At 40.8% G+C, this 13889-nt stretch overlaps 1 protein-coding gene across 9 annotated transcripts in view; it reads left to right on the plus strand.

Moving 5' to 3' along the window:
- Positions 1–13889, plus strand: part of DGKI (diacylglycerol kinase iota) — a 214091-nt gene that overhangs the window by 174986 nt on the left and 25216 nt on the right. The window lies entirely within an intron of this gene.

Genomic DNA, 13889 nt, shown 5'->3' on the forward strand with positions numbered 1-13889 from the left:
GGACTTGTAGGTTATGCCAACATGGTTGCCCTGAAGGAGACTTGAAGGATCTGATCTTTCCCTATGGACTAAAGAGGGAGTTTGTGGTGACAAGGTGCTTAATAACATGGTAAACTTAAGTCCATCTTAAATTTAATCACACTGCGAAGGGGTGGTAATTGCACTGCCAGAGTTGCATAAGGAATGAGGAACAAAAAAAAAGGGAGACTGACTGAGAGGAGGAAGTCCATCATGTGGCTCAGAACTGGGAATACTATTTTGGTCCAAAAGAGAAATATCTATTTTCTTCTGGCATCCAGTTTGTATGCAGTCACACAGTCAGCAAATTTTCTGGCCAATACCGTAAGTATTACTTAAGAAAGGTCCACATGGGAATAGTAAGGACTGTTGCAAATGGAGCTGTAAGTGGATCTGAGTCTGGAAGTGTGTCACTGAACTATGTTCACTTGGAGTGTGGAGTGACGAGTTAGGTATCAACCTACATTGTCTTTGGCTTCAGCCAAGAGCTTTTTAGTCTAGTATAGTGGATGTCAAATGTATTGTCATCAACAAATTCTCTTCCATCTCCTTGACAAGTTTTTTCTCAGTAAAGAAAGTTGTAAAGAAAGCCATAAAAATGGACAGACACGCAAGACCAAAGATCTATCTGGCCTATCTAGTCCATTCCTGGCGTCTGGCAGCAGCGGATCCCATGACAAATAAAAGTATGAGACTGGCAGAAGCATACAGGTTTAATTTCCTGGTGCACCCTATTAGATTTTTGTGATTTACAGCTCATTGATTTTGTGAACCAGATGGAGTTTTCCTGTTTAATAGTTCCTCTGCTTTTTACCATGACTGCAGCTTCCAGCATGCAGTACAGGACACTTGTGAGAAGTTAACAGTATACCTCATGTCTCCATCTCTGAGAAGAGATTTGAAATCATTAGGGTCTAATATACTATTTCAGGACCTGGATTCAAGCTGCATCTCAGTGCATAAACTTGTTAGTGATAGACTGCTCTTGCTTTTTCATTTCCCTTGCATTTATTCTATTGCTTTATCTTCATCTATTAATGGAGCAACAGACGGTGTGTATGCATTTCCTTGTGTATCTTTAAAGGTTTGTATTTCATGCTGTCAGAATGCTTTCCTTCTTTCAACTATTTTTATACTATTCTAGTTTTTCACAAAACCTTCCTGTTTGCCATCTACCATCTGCTGCCACGGTTTGGCTTTTCAGGTTTGATCAACATCTCTGAATAGCCTCTTCTTCCTTGCTTCCTTTTCTCTCACAAGCAAGCTCTTCTGAAATGCAGAATGAAAGGCCTTGACCAATTAGTGACATGATAGTGCCAGTTATTAGAAGTTTCGTGACCATGGAGTATCCAACTAGGTTTGTCATCCATGTAAATAAGTAGGAGCTCCTCTCAAGCACAAAAGATTTCCCATTCCCCAGTGACTTTTCAGAAAGAGGGGTCCAGTACTTGGATTTCCTCTATCTCACCATGCCAGCTACAGAACATGGTAAATGGGCACAGTACTAAGAAGAAAATGTGATAAAAGTGCTGCAGCATAAGCTCTTTAGAGCCTAGAAGGTTCTCATTCTGCTGAGACTGCATGTGTGGAGGCATCTCAAATTAGCCTTAGATCTCAAATCCCTTATCTAAACAAAAAAGAGAGGCTCCAGGAGAGAGCTGAAAACTTATCTCTGAATTTTATAGTGTTTATGCAGATGTCTCCTGGCATATTGTTCTTGGAGTATGTATCTTGGAATCAGTTTTGAGACTTACATGTTCATTAATAGTCAGTACTCAACTGCGTACCTATTCAATATGTTAAACACTCTTTTTTTTTTTTAGTAAGGTAGTAATGCTTTGGGCTACACAGTGAGGAAAGATCCAACTGTAGAATACTGTACCTACATTCTGTCCTATATTACAGCTGCTCTTCCCTATTATGGACACCATTCTAGTGCTGATTTTCTGATGTGATAGTTGATCATTACTGAGAAAAAGCTCTTCCTCTGTTGTGTTGAATCTTTTGTTTTAACCTCCCACTTGATTCCTGATCTTTTTGTCTGCTTTAATATTCAGTCATCACTTTTTCTTCTACTATTTCTCTGTGGTTTTTTTTTTAATCATCCTCTTCTTGCTTTTTAAACGACTCTTTCCCATGGACCACAAGGTTGCATTCTGCATAGATTTTCGCGTTGTGCTCCTCACCTTGGTTTCTGAATATCCTGCTTCTCCTCCAGTGTGGACTGACTGCTTCGAGCACTGGTTGCAAACAGTAGCTGTAGCATCTGTAGTGTTCTAACAGACTTGTACCAGAATTAGCATCTAATGTGAGTGGCACTTCCATTAATCCCTGACGGGACAATGCATTATGCTGCCTTGACAAGTGGGTGAAGATAAAGCACCATCTGTCTCAGACTGGGCATCTATTGAACAATTGCAGCTGCACACAATGCTCCTTGTTGTGGACATATGTTAAAGGCACCTTTATCAGTTACAAAACAGAGCCATTTTAATTGGCACAGAAAGGGAAAGAGCACTGCTAGAAAATCCCAGACTTCAAAAGAAAAATTACCCAAAGCCTCTTTGAGATTTTAAAAGGTTGGTGTCTTTGTTCTTGGTACAGATAGTTAGGAAATAGATAACTAAAGAGTGAAATCCATCTTTTTCTTTTTTCTTTTTTTTTTTTTTTTTGGATTAACAGAAGGAGTAGACAAAACCCCTAACCCTCAAATGCTCTAACTGATTGACAAAATGATACAAGCCAAGTAAATCCTAAAGCATACTAGTTTAGACAGGGCAGTGATGACTCTGAAGAATGACCTTTTCGGTGAGGTAGGCCCTAGTGCAGTTACCTGCCCTGCAGCCTTGGAAGTCAATGGTCTTCTTTGGGTGTTGGGGTTAAATGAGACTCAACAACGGGCAAGTGTCAGGCGCACAGAAGACTTGGTGGATGTCATGAGGGACGGCCAGGCAAGTCATCTCATAGGGAAGGTACCACCTGCTGTATTTTCACTGCATAAAAAGTCCTGGTCATATGTTCAGGAGGTCTGACACTGCTGGAGGTTATTGCATCCCTTGTTTCTGGAACAGGTAGGGTACTGTGATGGGAATGCAGATTTCTAATACATTGCATTGCCACTACACAGTCATTGTCTGGTTATCATTAGGTGAATAGTTGAGGTTTGCCAAACTCTTCATTCACCCAGCACCCTTCAGAGCTGCACTGTACTTTGTGGGCACACAGGGTCATACCCTGCTCCCTCCTATTTACAGCCACCCTGCAGAAATCTGCATTAAAAAATCATATATTTAGCTTCATCTGGCCAAAGTTGGGTTCTCTCTACTGTTCTTTGTTTACCTTGTATGTTTGAGGTGGTTCTTCATCATCATGTGAGCAATTGAGGGAAATGGCCTTAAAAAGAGTACAATGAGTTCTATTTCCATTTCAAGTATTCTGAAAAAACCCCAGCAAACTCTTGCATGTTGCTATTAATGGTGTAGGGATATTGACGTGTTATTCATGTCATGGCAACTTGAAGCTGATGCTGTTCAATATTGTGTGTCTAACTTGAAACAGAGGAAACTTGCCTTTGATGGATTTACTCAGTTTTAAGTAGCTGTACTAATGCACTTCAAGTAGCAGTCAACCAGAGCTTAATCCTTATGCATCTGAGTTGCATTCTGAATGGGAAACAGGAGGTTTCAAATATTTATGCCACTGCTCTCTTACTCATTTCTCTATAAACTAATGAAACTGGGCTTTTTGCCTTGTTTTCTTCCAGCAGACATGTTTTTGCTGCATAAGCATAATTTCTGTAATTTGAGGTTAGTGGTTTTGGTGGGTTTTTTTGTGTGATGGATTCAAAATTCATGAGGGAATAGGGGACAACTGAGAAATTAATACAAAAGGGAGATATATTCAATGGAGCAATTTTGAAGATGGTGAGTTATTACAAAGTAATAATATTATGCAAGAGATTAAGATAAAGGATGGGTTTTCTGCTTGAAAAGACAAATAGCAACACTCAAAGGTCTTTCAGATCCTTCCAGATGCTGGCTCCATGTCATGGAATCACTCCATGACTTGGAGTCATCCAGCCTGGATATCCTACACCTCGGAGGGATTTGTGTAGAGCCAGGAGAGCATTAGAAGTGAAGTGAGTTTATAATGGTGACTTCTACATTAGTCTCTATTAGGAAAAAAGTTTCCACAGGGATTGCTTGGCATGGGTGCAAACTGGAAGTTTTAGGTGGGACATGTAATTCTGTCTCTGGATATCCCTCTGAAAAAGAGAGAGCTGCTATCAGAATTGTAAGGAAGGGATGGATCAAGTGTGTGCATGGAAGGCAGTGGTGGCTCCATGCCATACAGGAAAATGCTTTGCTATGCACTATCCACTCCTGCCTTGGAGGCAGAATGTCCTGTACACTGTGGTATTTACTCTGGTGCCGTCTGCTCCACTAAAGAGAGGAAATCTAAACACATGCAAGGAGGAAGAGGGTTGCAGGAGTCCCAGAAAATAGCACAAGAAGCAATAACACTTCTGGAACCTCCAATAGATGAGATTTCCTGTTGCACATGGTGGCCCTTGGAAACGCAGACTACACTCTCTCAGCCTCCTTTCTTCATTCTGGAGCCACTCTCCACTAATCTTGATAGTCAGAGTCTGCAAAGGGATGTTCTCCTCTAGAGTTTTGAAACAATCTGCCATACTGATTAATAGGATGAGCAGGATGCTGCAGATGAATCCAACCATCTCAGTGCTGGTAGAATTAAAAAAATAAAGATAAAAAATGAATGGCTATTTTGTACACCAGATGCTTTCAAAAGAGAGAGAGGGGATGCTGTGCTCTTCATGGTGATGTTGCAGCTGTTTACCCAGCAACAAACTGAGATGTCTTGGAATGCTTCCTCTGTACAAATTAAAGAGTGTATGGGAGGGGTTGGAGGGAGGCTCCCGACTACAGGTATTTATTTTGATTAATTAGCCCCTGTGGGAAGAAAGCCCTCCTGGATAGTGTTTTGAAAGTGACTGTGCCCAGCTGAGCCAATGATGCCTTGGGGATCTGCTCTGGGTTTGTTCATTTCCTTCTCAGATCAGCAGAGGCTGGTATTGATGCAGACCCAGGGTACCCCTGTATTATGATCCAGTTTCAAGGTTCTTAGAAATGTCTCTGCCCGAATTAAGGTGCAAACAAGATCATATGCCAGTGACAATAGTAAGGGTTTTATTTGATGGTCAATATGAGAGAGAGAGAGAGAAAGAAAGAAGTAGAAAATAGGTGGGGGAGGTGGACAGAAAGAGTGACAGGGACAGAATAAGGAAAATATTACCACTCCGTGCATCCCAACGATGTTGGCTGATCCTCTCCAGCTGGTCTCTTGGTGGTGAAGGTCCCACAGAAGGCACAGAGTCCCATGGGTGTACATGCTCAGGCTGGGTGGGCATGTCTGGCCATGTCCCCCTGGGGTGGGGTCAGTCTCTCACGGCAGACTCTGGGTCTCTTGCACCACGTGCAGCCCTGTGGGGCTGAGCCTCTCACGGGAATGTCCCGTGGGTGTGCCCTGTGGGGCTGGGGGTTCCACAGCAGGGCCAGTTTGTGTAATTGGAGGATGGGTGCTCACTGCCTCTCACCAGAGGTTACACCATGCACCCAAAACCTCCTCCTCCCCCCTCGCTTGGGGGGAGTCTGTGTAAACCTGGCTTCTGTGAGCTGTGCTCTCGCCCCAAACTCAGTTGGAGGCTTTGGCCTATTGTGGATGCATACCTTTCCCTCAGCCTGAGGTGATTGAACATTCCTTTTATCTAATCAGCAGTTTGACTTATAGTCCAAAGTTCTTCAAGGAGGTTTCTGTGGCTGCAGCTTCTTTAAAACTTTATATCAATATTTGAGGCATGAACTGTTTCAGCCTCTGACACCCTGGCAAGAGAAAGCACTCTGTGAAAGCACATGTCTAGGGCTGAGGGAGGTCCTTTCTGGACAAAACCCTTAAAAGGTGCCTACACCCCACCTCTTATCATATCCAAGCAGCCTGAGGGGTCAGTAGACAGCTGAGAGAGAGATGTCTGGCAGATGTGGGCATCTGAATCAGTAATAGATAAAGCAGAAAAACATTTATTTCAAGATGGCCACTGCCATTATCCTTTTTCCCCTCTGGAGGAAGTACGAGCAAGGAATATGTTGTCTCAATCTGAGCACTTGTTTTCAAGCAGAAGCTCTGGGTAACCCTGCAACCTACTTTGCTTCTTGGTTTTTTTCTGATGGGATTGTTCATGGTCAGATAAGAGTGGCAATCACTTCACCCACTGAAGAACCTGCATAGAAAAAATATTCTAGAACTGACTTTTGGATGATTTAGTCTTCCTGTGAAGCCCCAGCTTGTTGAGGAAGAGTAACTTAGCTATTGCCAGGCAAAGGCACTGCAGCCAGTGTTACAGTGGCAAAAACCTTAAGGGAGTGTGCTAAGAGTGCCTGTGATGGGAATGATCTACAAAGTCGGGGAAGAGGGAGGAACAGTGTGGCCCACAATGCTTCTTTTTTGCTGTCCTACTTATTTTTAAATTAAAAATAAACCACTGCTTAATTATTTTACCTAGAATTCTCCTTCTGCCAAGGTAGTGCCACTCTATTGATAAAACTGCTGCATTAGTCAGCCAAAGTCTTCCCTGCCTTGTGTTCTCACTTCATCAGAGACATTTTCTTCCACTGCATCACTCCTGAGAATGACATTAATTGTTGTCTTGGCTGAAAAATAAAAATGGTGGAAGGGAAAACGAAGGCAAAAAAGAGATGATGTGAGCCAGATGGTTCTGTGACAGTTCTTTGGGGTTCTGAACTATTTACAAAGGCAGTCCTTTTTTTTTTCTTACAATCCTTTCCTTTTGTAAGTCTGAGTTAAACGATCTTGTAGCAAAAGTTCAATACTAGGGTCTGAATACTTCCACTCCTAACTATCAACTACACTCTCAGCTCTGCACCAGTGCCACATAAACAATTCAGGTTGGACTCTAATTGGCATCAAAGTAGCTTTAAACTGAGTCTGAGTGAAAATGGGGCTTTAAAGGCAGCTTGAGTGTAATTTACATCTGCTTGAAAGCCTCTTTATCCTTCCAGAGTTGTATGAAGGGACTTCTGTGTAAGTGAGAATTTAGCCTTTCTTTCCCTTCAGTATGCATGTGTGGCTAATTTTACTTTTTTTCCCCCTCCTTCTCTCCTACCAGTGTTTTGGTGCTGTTGTTTGAATTTAAAATTCTTAAAACGTAAACGCTCATAATGCAAATTTATAGCCACCTGAGTAATGATTGATTTTTTTACACGTTAATATTTTTTCTTATTCACAAGTTAGGCCAACAGGTGCAATCAAAACTGTGTCAGTTCTCCAAATCTGCACGGGATGCAGTGCTTTTGTAACTAAAGGACAACCCTCAAATATTTAGAAGGGTTTTCTACCTCCTTTGTGCAATCCTAGAAATAGATGTTGTTGAGGCATGACTTATTCAGAGGGCCAGCAGACTTCAAAAGTGTCTCTCTCAAACCACAAGAGAATGTGTGCTTATGCACGTTTTCCTGTACAGATGAAATAGTTCAAGATACTGTGTGAAGGCCTTTGCAATATCCCTCTTGTTGAACAGCCATCAGATGTGTGTGTCTGGCTGCTGCTCAGCTGATGTGCTTCTGAGCTCTTGGTTGCAGCATGTTGCTGCCCTGACAGTTTTCTTGGTCTCTTGGGAGCACTTTGAGCTCTCAGGCTCTTTATTCATTTGTCTTTCATGGAAATAGTGCCTGCAGCAGAGCTGTTGTGAGTTACCTAGACTGGTGCCATTGCCTTCAGGTTCCATAAGAAGCCCAAGACTTTTACAAATCTGAAAGCCTGTGGAGAACCCTTGTTTAACACCTGTTTGTTTAGGGCAGTGGCAGCAAACAGATACATTTTGGAAAAAAATTAAAAATTAATGAGTCTTTGCTTTATTTAGCACAAGAGATACTATGATCTAGGCAGGAAACCTCTAAACTGCATGTATTTTTTGTTGTCATATTTCCACCATGCTTCTTATGCAGTCTTTGGGCTGAGGTAGAAATCCTCTAGCAAGTTCAGGAACCTTTTTCCATTCCCATACAGCTGCTTCAAGTGTAGACCACCAGATGCTTTCTTATGGTTGATTTTGGATTAGAAAGATATATCATAGGGATAGACTTCCTAAAATGGCTAATGAGAGACTTTTGCTTCTTTAGAAGTTAAAATTACATTTATAATTTTCAGGCTTACAGGCAATCAACTTCCTCATCAAAATGCCCCTTGTTTAGTTATAATGCAGCCTCTTCCTGAGCAATGAAACCTGTGGCTGATTCTCATGGTCTGTTAGCTGTCTGTTGCTGAAGATGTTTCATTTTCATTGCTCAGCACCAAACTTTAAAAACTGTGCAAGAATATTCTTCTGTCAGATTCCTCCTCAGTACATGGGCTGTGTTTGCCTGATGCTCTCATGAAAAAGGACATTTTGTTCAGCCTGAAGAAGAGACGAGGCTCCAGGGAGACCTTATTGTGACACTTCAGTACTTGGAAGGGGTTTACAAAACAGGTGGGGACGGATGTTTTAGCAGGGCCTGTTGTGCTAGGAGAAAGGCTAGTGGCTTTAAACTAAAAGAGGGTTGATATAAGAAATAAGTTTTTTTCAGTGAGGGTGGTAAAACACTGGCACAGGTTGCCCACAGAGGTGGTGGATGCCCCATCCATGGATACATTTAAGGTCAGGTTGGATAGGGCTCTGAGCACCCTGATGTAGTTGAATATGTCCCTCCTTATTGCAGGGTGGTTGGACTAGATATACTTTAAATGTCCTTTCCAACTTGAACAGTTCTATGATTCTGTGATTTTTTTTCTTCTTTCCTGAACACATCTTACTTTATGCACAAGTATAAGAAAAAAGTCAGTCCTTAAAGGTGTGTGATAAGACCAAATGCTCTTGTCCTTTTCTTGGCTGAAGGAGTGCACTGTTAAAATAATAAGCTCCAAAGAGGGTGAGTATCCCATAATAGGGGCTTGATGCAGCTTTTTGCCCAAGCAGTTAGCTTGCATTTGGGGGATTTTGTCTCATTCTATCAGGAGAAAAATTTGGTTCTAACAGTCAGACAATTGTTTGATGTAAAGCATTTTTTCAGTGAATACAGAAGAAGTGATTTAACCATTTATTTCTGGATTTTTTGGGTTTTTTTGCCAGCAACTATAAGATCCCTTAACCTGCAAGGCTTAATTTCTGTTTAATTTTTTCATAGTCTTCAGTAGTTACTTCCACTACTTGCAGGTGCATAAAATATGTGAAGAAGAATTTAATTGCTCCTTTCACTCAGCTATCATCAAAGGAAAATATTTAAGCATCATCAGCTTTGGTGAGACTTGAGATTGTCTGTAGATCAAAGACCTGTGAGCTCACAGTCATTCCAACAAAGTGTTATTAATTTTGTAATTTAACTTCTCAGTTATGTAGACAGTTTGGCATGTGTATGTTATAGGTGGTTTCGGGTTTTTTTCTGTAACTTTAAAAGCAGATGAAATGTTGGAAAGAGGTAAAGTTTTTGTAAAAGCTCAAGTGCGGAGATTTGCAACTTCTCTTCATGGAGCCCTAAAATTGTTCTATGGGACTGGCAGGCCTCTCAGAAATACCAAGTGAATTCACTGCTCTGTATCTTAGGTGCCTGTTTCTCATAGTCCTCTCAGAAGGGAAGTAATCCACGAACCAAATCCCTGTGGTACCCCCCACCCCTTTTATCTGCAGGTCAAGGCTGAAGATCATGGCTAGAGTAGAAAAAAGTCAGTTCTGTACATTTCTGGGTAAGTTATATTACTGTGAGTTTGTCATAAAGCTTTTATGAGCAAATTGTTTACAGAGAAAAGAGTGCATTTCTGAATGATAATCTGTATGGACTCCAGTAATTTGAAAGCCCAGCTTTTTGAGTGATTGATATAGAAGTTATTATTGATTTCTGTAAAAGTAGTGAAAAATAAACCCCAAGGGCTTCTTTTATTATCACTTCTGTAATGCTGATCTTTAATAGCTCAGAAGACTCCAACTGTGTAAAAGCACTCTTCTAATCAGGGTCAGCTCTTAACTTCTCAATGTGTAAAGCAGTAATTACTTTAAATTTCTGACTCTATGAATTACACAAGGTCTAAAACAGCAATAAAGGGTTGGAAATGTTCTGGAAGTTAAGGATAGTCCAAGTTTAGTAACTGTCAAAAATCTGATGAAGTCACCTTCTCCTATAGTTTCTTCTTCATTATCAGCTCTACAAGGTTTAAACAAGGCAGCATTTTATGTGGTATTCCTTAAGAGTTCCCCTGAGCACTCTAGTAGGAGATGGTGGTGAACACTGTGATTCAAATTCTGGAAGCCCCACACCAAAGCTCTTATATTTTTTATTAGGTGCCTCCAACCAGTAAGAAGCATCCAGCACTGAAATGCTGATGGCATATCAACTCTCAGTGCTGAGTCAGTGTCTTAGAAAGGGCTGGACAGATGCAGGCATTGTCTGTTAAATGAGGTTTCCACAAGGAGCTGATCACTTCAGATTATCAACTGTCATACTGTGTCTTTTGAAAGAGCTAAAGGTTTTATGAGCCTCAATTCTGCTTGAGATTAGAGAATCACAGAATGGTTTTGGTTGGAAGAAACCTTAAAGAACACCTAGTTCCAGCTCCCCTGCCATGGGCAGGAATGCCACATCCACTAGATCAGGTTGGTCAAAGCACCCTGCTCCAACCAGGTCTTGAGTTATGGTAGCTGAATTTTGTGATAATTTCCTATGTGCTTTAATATTCTCATACTCTGATTAGATGCATTGATACCCTGGTATTTTTTTAACTCATGGTAGGATGCATTATTGCAAATAATACTCTGCTCCCGCATTGCATTTCATTCATAGGTTTATAATTGCCCGCATTTTAATCATGAATGTGACAACTCCTTGGTGTGGTATATATACTTCATAACATAGTTTTAAGTAATTCTGATCCCTTCAGTCACAATTTTTAGAACTTTACTGAAAAATTGCTTCTAAATGTTGAAAACTTCAAAATTGCTGTACATTTTAATCAGCATTCCCTGTGGCTTAGTTGGTACAGAATTAGTGGGTTCAAATATGGCATTGAAAGGGTCAGATCAGGTGTGCAATCTGACTGATAAAATCTGGAGGATACTTATGCTTTACAAAGAACTTTTACTCAAGTAAAAACACACATTACCCCTGTACTGCTGAAAGTGGCAGGCTGTAGAACTACCTTGTTCTTTGAGATTCTTTCCAGTGCAGACCAACTCCTCTTACTGACTCACTAATCATTATTCAACTAACTTACTAAATATCTTCCGTGTCAACCTACTTTAAGCAAAGAACCTTGTGATCCTGAGATGTTACTTACATGGGTTTACAAGAATCTTTTTCTTCATGTTCTTTCTGAAAGTGTTTTAGCAGCAAAGTTTCTGGTGTGATAGTAACCTGGCGATGAGCCCTGCGTCTGTCCTTGGTGTTAAGCTGATCAGCAGCTTTAGGATTAGGAGAAAATTTTTCTGCAGGGCATACCAGGAAGGGGGTAGTTGTTTGAGGTTTTTCCTTGCTTGTGATGCTTCTGAGGATTTTCATGGCTTTTGAAGTGAGCGAGGTGATAGTGATTACTTCTGATTCTCTCCTGCTCTAGTGCTGCAGCCTGATGTGCTGCAGCCACTTGCTAGCCCTCACATTTATGAGACATTCTCATTCTGCACCTGTATGGTATATGAAGAACTAAAATTTCCAATACCATGAGCATTGCCTGGTGCTAGGAGTATCACACCTTGGAAAACCTTAAAAGAAGACCTCCTGTTTTGCCCTTTTTTGGTTGTCATTCCTGGAGGTGATCAGACATGTCTCCTGGAATCATGCCATTCTGAAGGATCCTCTCTCTGTCTTAGTTTGACTCTTAATTTAGCTGCTGCAAGTTGGAGGTCATTTTCCCTAGAGCTCCTTTAGTCTGTGGAGTACAACATGAACTGATGCAGGGAAAACCAGGTTATTGTCTATGGAGAGTTATTTTCTCTTCTGACCATCCAAGCAACCCGGTGAGACCTCTCAGGCATCCTGCAGCCTCTGAAGTTACTGAGTGTGAATACTTCACCCCTTCTTTATCTGATGCCCAGTGTTTAATGACCGATTTTGCAGCACTGTTTTAATGGTGCTGGGTTCACATGCAGAGCCAGAAAGCAATTGTTATTTCATAAGTTAATTTTGTCTGGAAAACAAAAATGTTTGTTGTAACTCAGTGACATTACTGTATATTTTTAGAATATGAAATAAAACTAGTTGTTTCCAATGGGAGCAATGGATACCAAAATAGAAATTAGATGAGTGATATATGCCCTAGGAAAAGTAATGTTTTCAGCATGAGTGCGTACTAGTAGTTGTTTATCCTGTGTCTCAAGCTGCATTAGTTTGCAGCATTACCACAATTCAATTAGCAGCCTTTTCAACATGGCTTTTTTTTCTGTTGGTTCATTATCCACTTGTATCTGCTCAATAATAATTTATAACTCAGGTATGTGTGTGAGGGGGTTTGTTTTGGAGTGAGTGTTTTTTTGGTGTTTGTTTTGGTAGTCATCTTTTTTGTGTTTGCTGGCGGGGCTGGGTGGGGTTTTTGGTGGTTTTTTGTTTTGGTTGGTTGGTTGGCTTTTTGTTTTGCTTTGTTGGTTTTTGTTTTATGAAGATTATTTTCTAAGTTGGGTAGTTAGTCTCATCATCTCATCTCAAAATCCATCCAGTGGAAATCAGAAGTTGCTAGTCCCTCGCAGCTCTTCCCACAGATCACCTGCATTTGTGGCTGTCCACATCCTACCAGGTAACTAGGTAACTGGTTTTGTCAAGATCCATCAGCCTGGCCAGGGACTGACACATTTGCAGGCAGTTTCAGCTGAGATCTCAGTGATGCAGCAGGGACTCTCTGCAGGGGTGTACCAGTGGAGAGGGTTGAACTTTGCTTAGGAGGCAGCCTGGGGACCGAGTGCTTCCTCAAAATATGGACAGAGAATTCCAGTCACCAGTTTTGCCAAACTGTCACCTTACACCAGCAATAAAGCTACTTGCTAAATAAATATAAAAGGTAATAAACCACTTTTATTTGTAATGAGAAATGCTTTTCTTAGGAGAAATTGAGAAAATAATGACTTCATTAAAATGTTAATTAAATCAAGTAATTTTTAAGACATCTTTAAGACCTGAATGTATATTATATATGACAAAACAGTGGCATAGTTCATTTTATGTATTACACCATCAGTGCAGTGTTGCTTAGAAGAAATAAAACAATTCTCACTTTAATGTTTCTAATTTTAAGCTAGCCTGGCATTACATGTTAACAGAACTTTTCTCCAACTTCTCAGTCTGCTCTCTCTTGTCAATGCCATCTGCTTGCTTGCTTCACCACCTCTTTAACAACCAGGTGGTTTTTGCCATCTTCACCCTCCTCCTCAGTATGCCCAGCAGTCCCATTTGGGTTTATGGGGTTAGTGTGCTAAGCAATATTTGTATATTTATGTAAACATGTTCCTGATTCTAAAGAACCTTGCTCCATTTCTAGCTCAACAGCTTCTAAATCTTCCTGCATCAGGACATACAGCTCTGAATTATTTTACTGTAGTCTAATCTCTTGTTATGCCAACTTGTTTTGTTGATCTGTAATGTATTCATTTATCCAATAGGTTCTACTGTAGCAAAGCACTTAATTTAAAGAGTGCAGGTAGACTTGGTGTGAAAAGAATGTAATTAGCTCAAAGCTAAGCACTTGCCTAAATGCTTTGCTGGATTTGAGGCTTAGGAAAGAGATGAAAAGATTGGTCTAATTATGTTGAATTTGTTTTAGAGCTG

Source organism: Corvus hawaiiensis, chromosome 4, assembly GCF_020740725.1.
Source record: "Corvus hawaiiensis isolate bCorHaw1 chromosome 4, bCorHaw1.pri.cur, whole genome shotgun sequence".
In the NCBI taxonomy this organism is placed as follows: domain Eukaryota; kingdom Metazoa; phylum Chordata; class Aves; order Passeriformes; family Corvidae; genus Corvus; species Corvus hawaiiensis.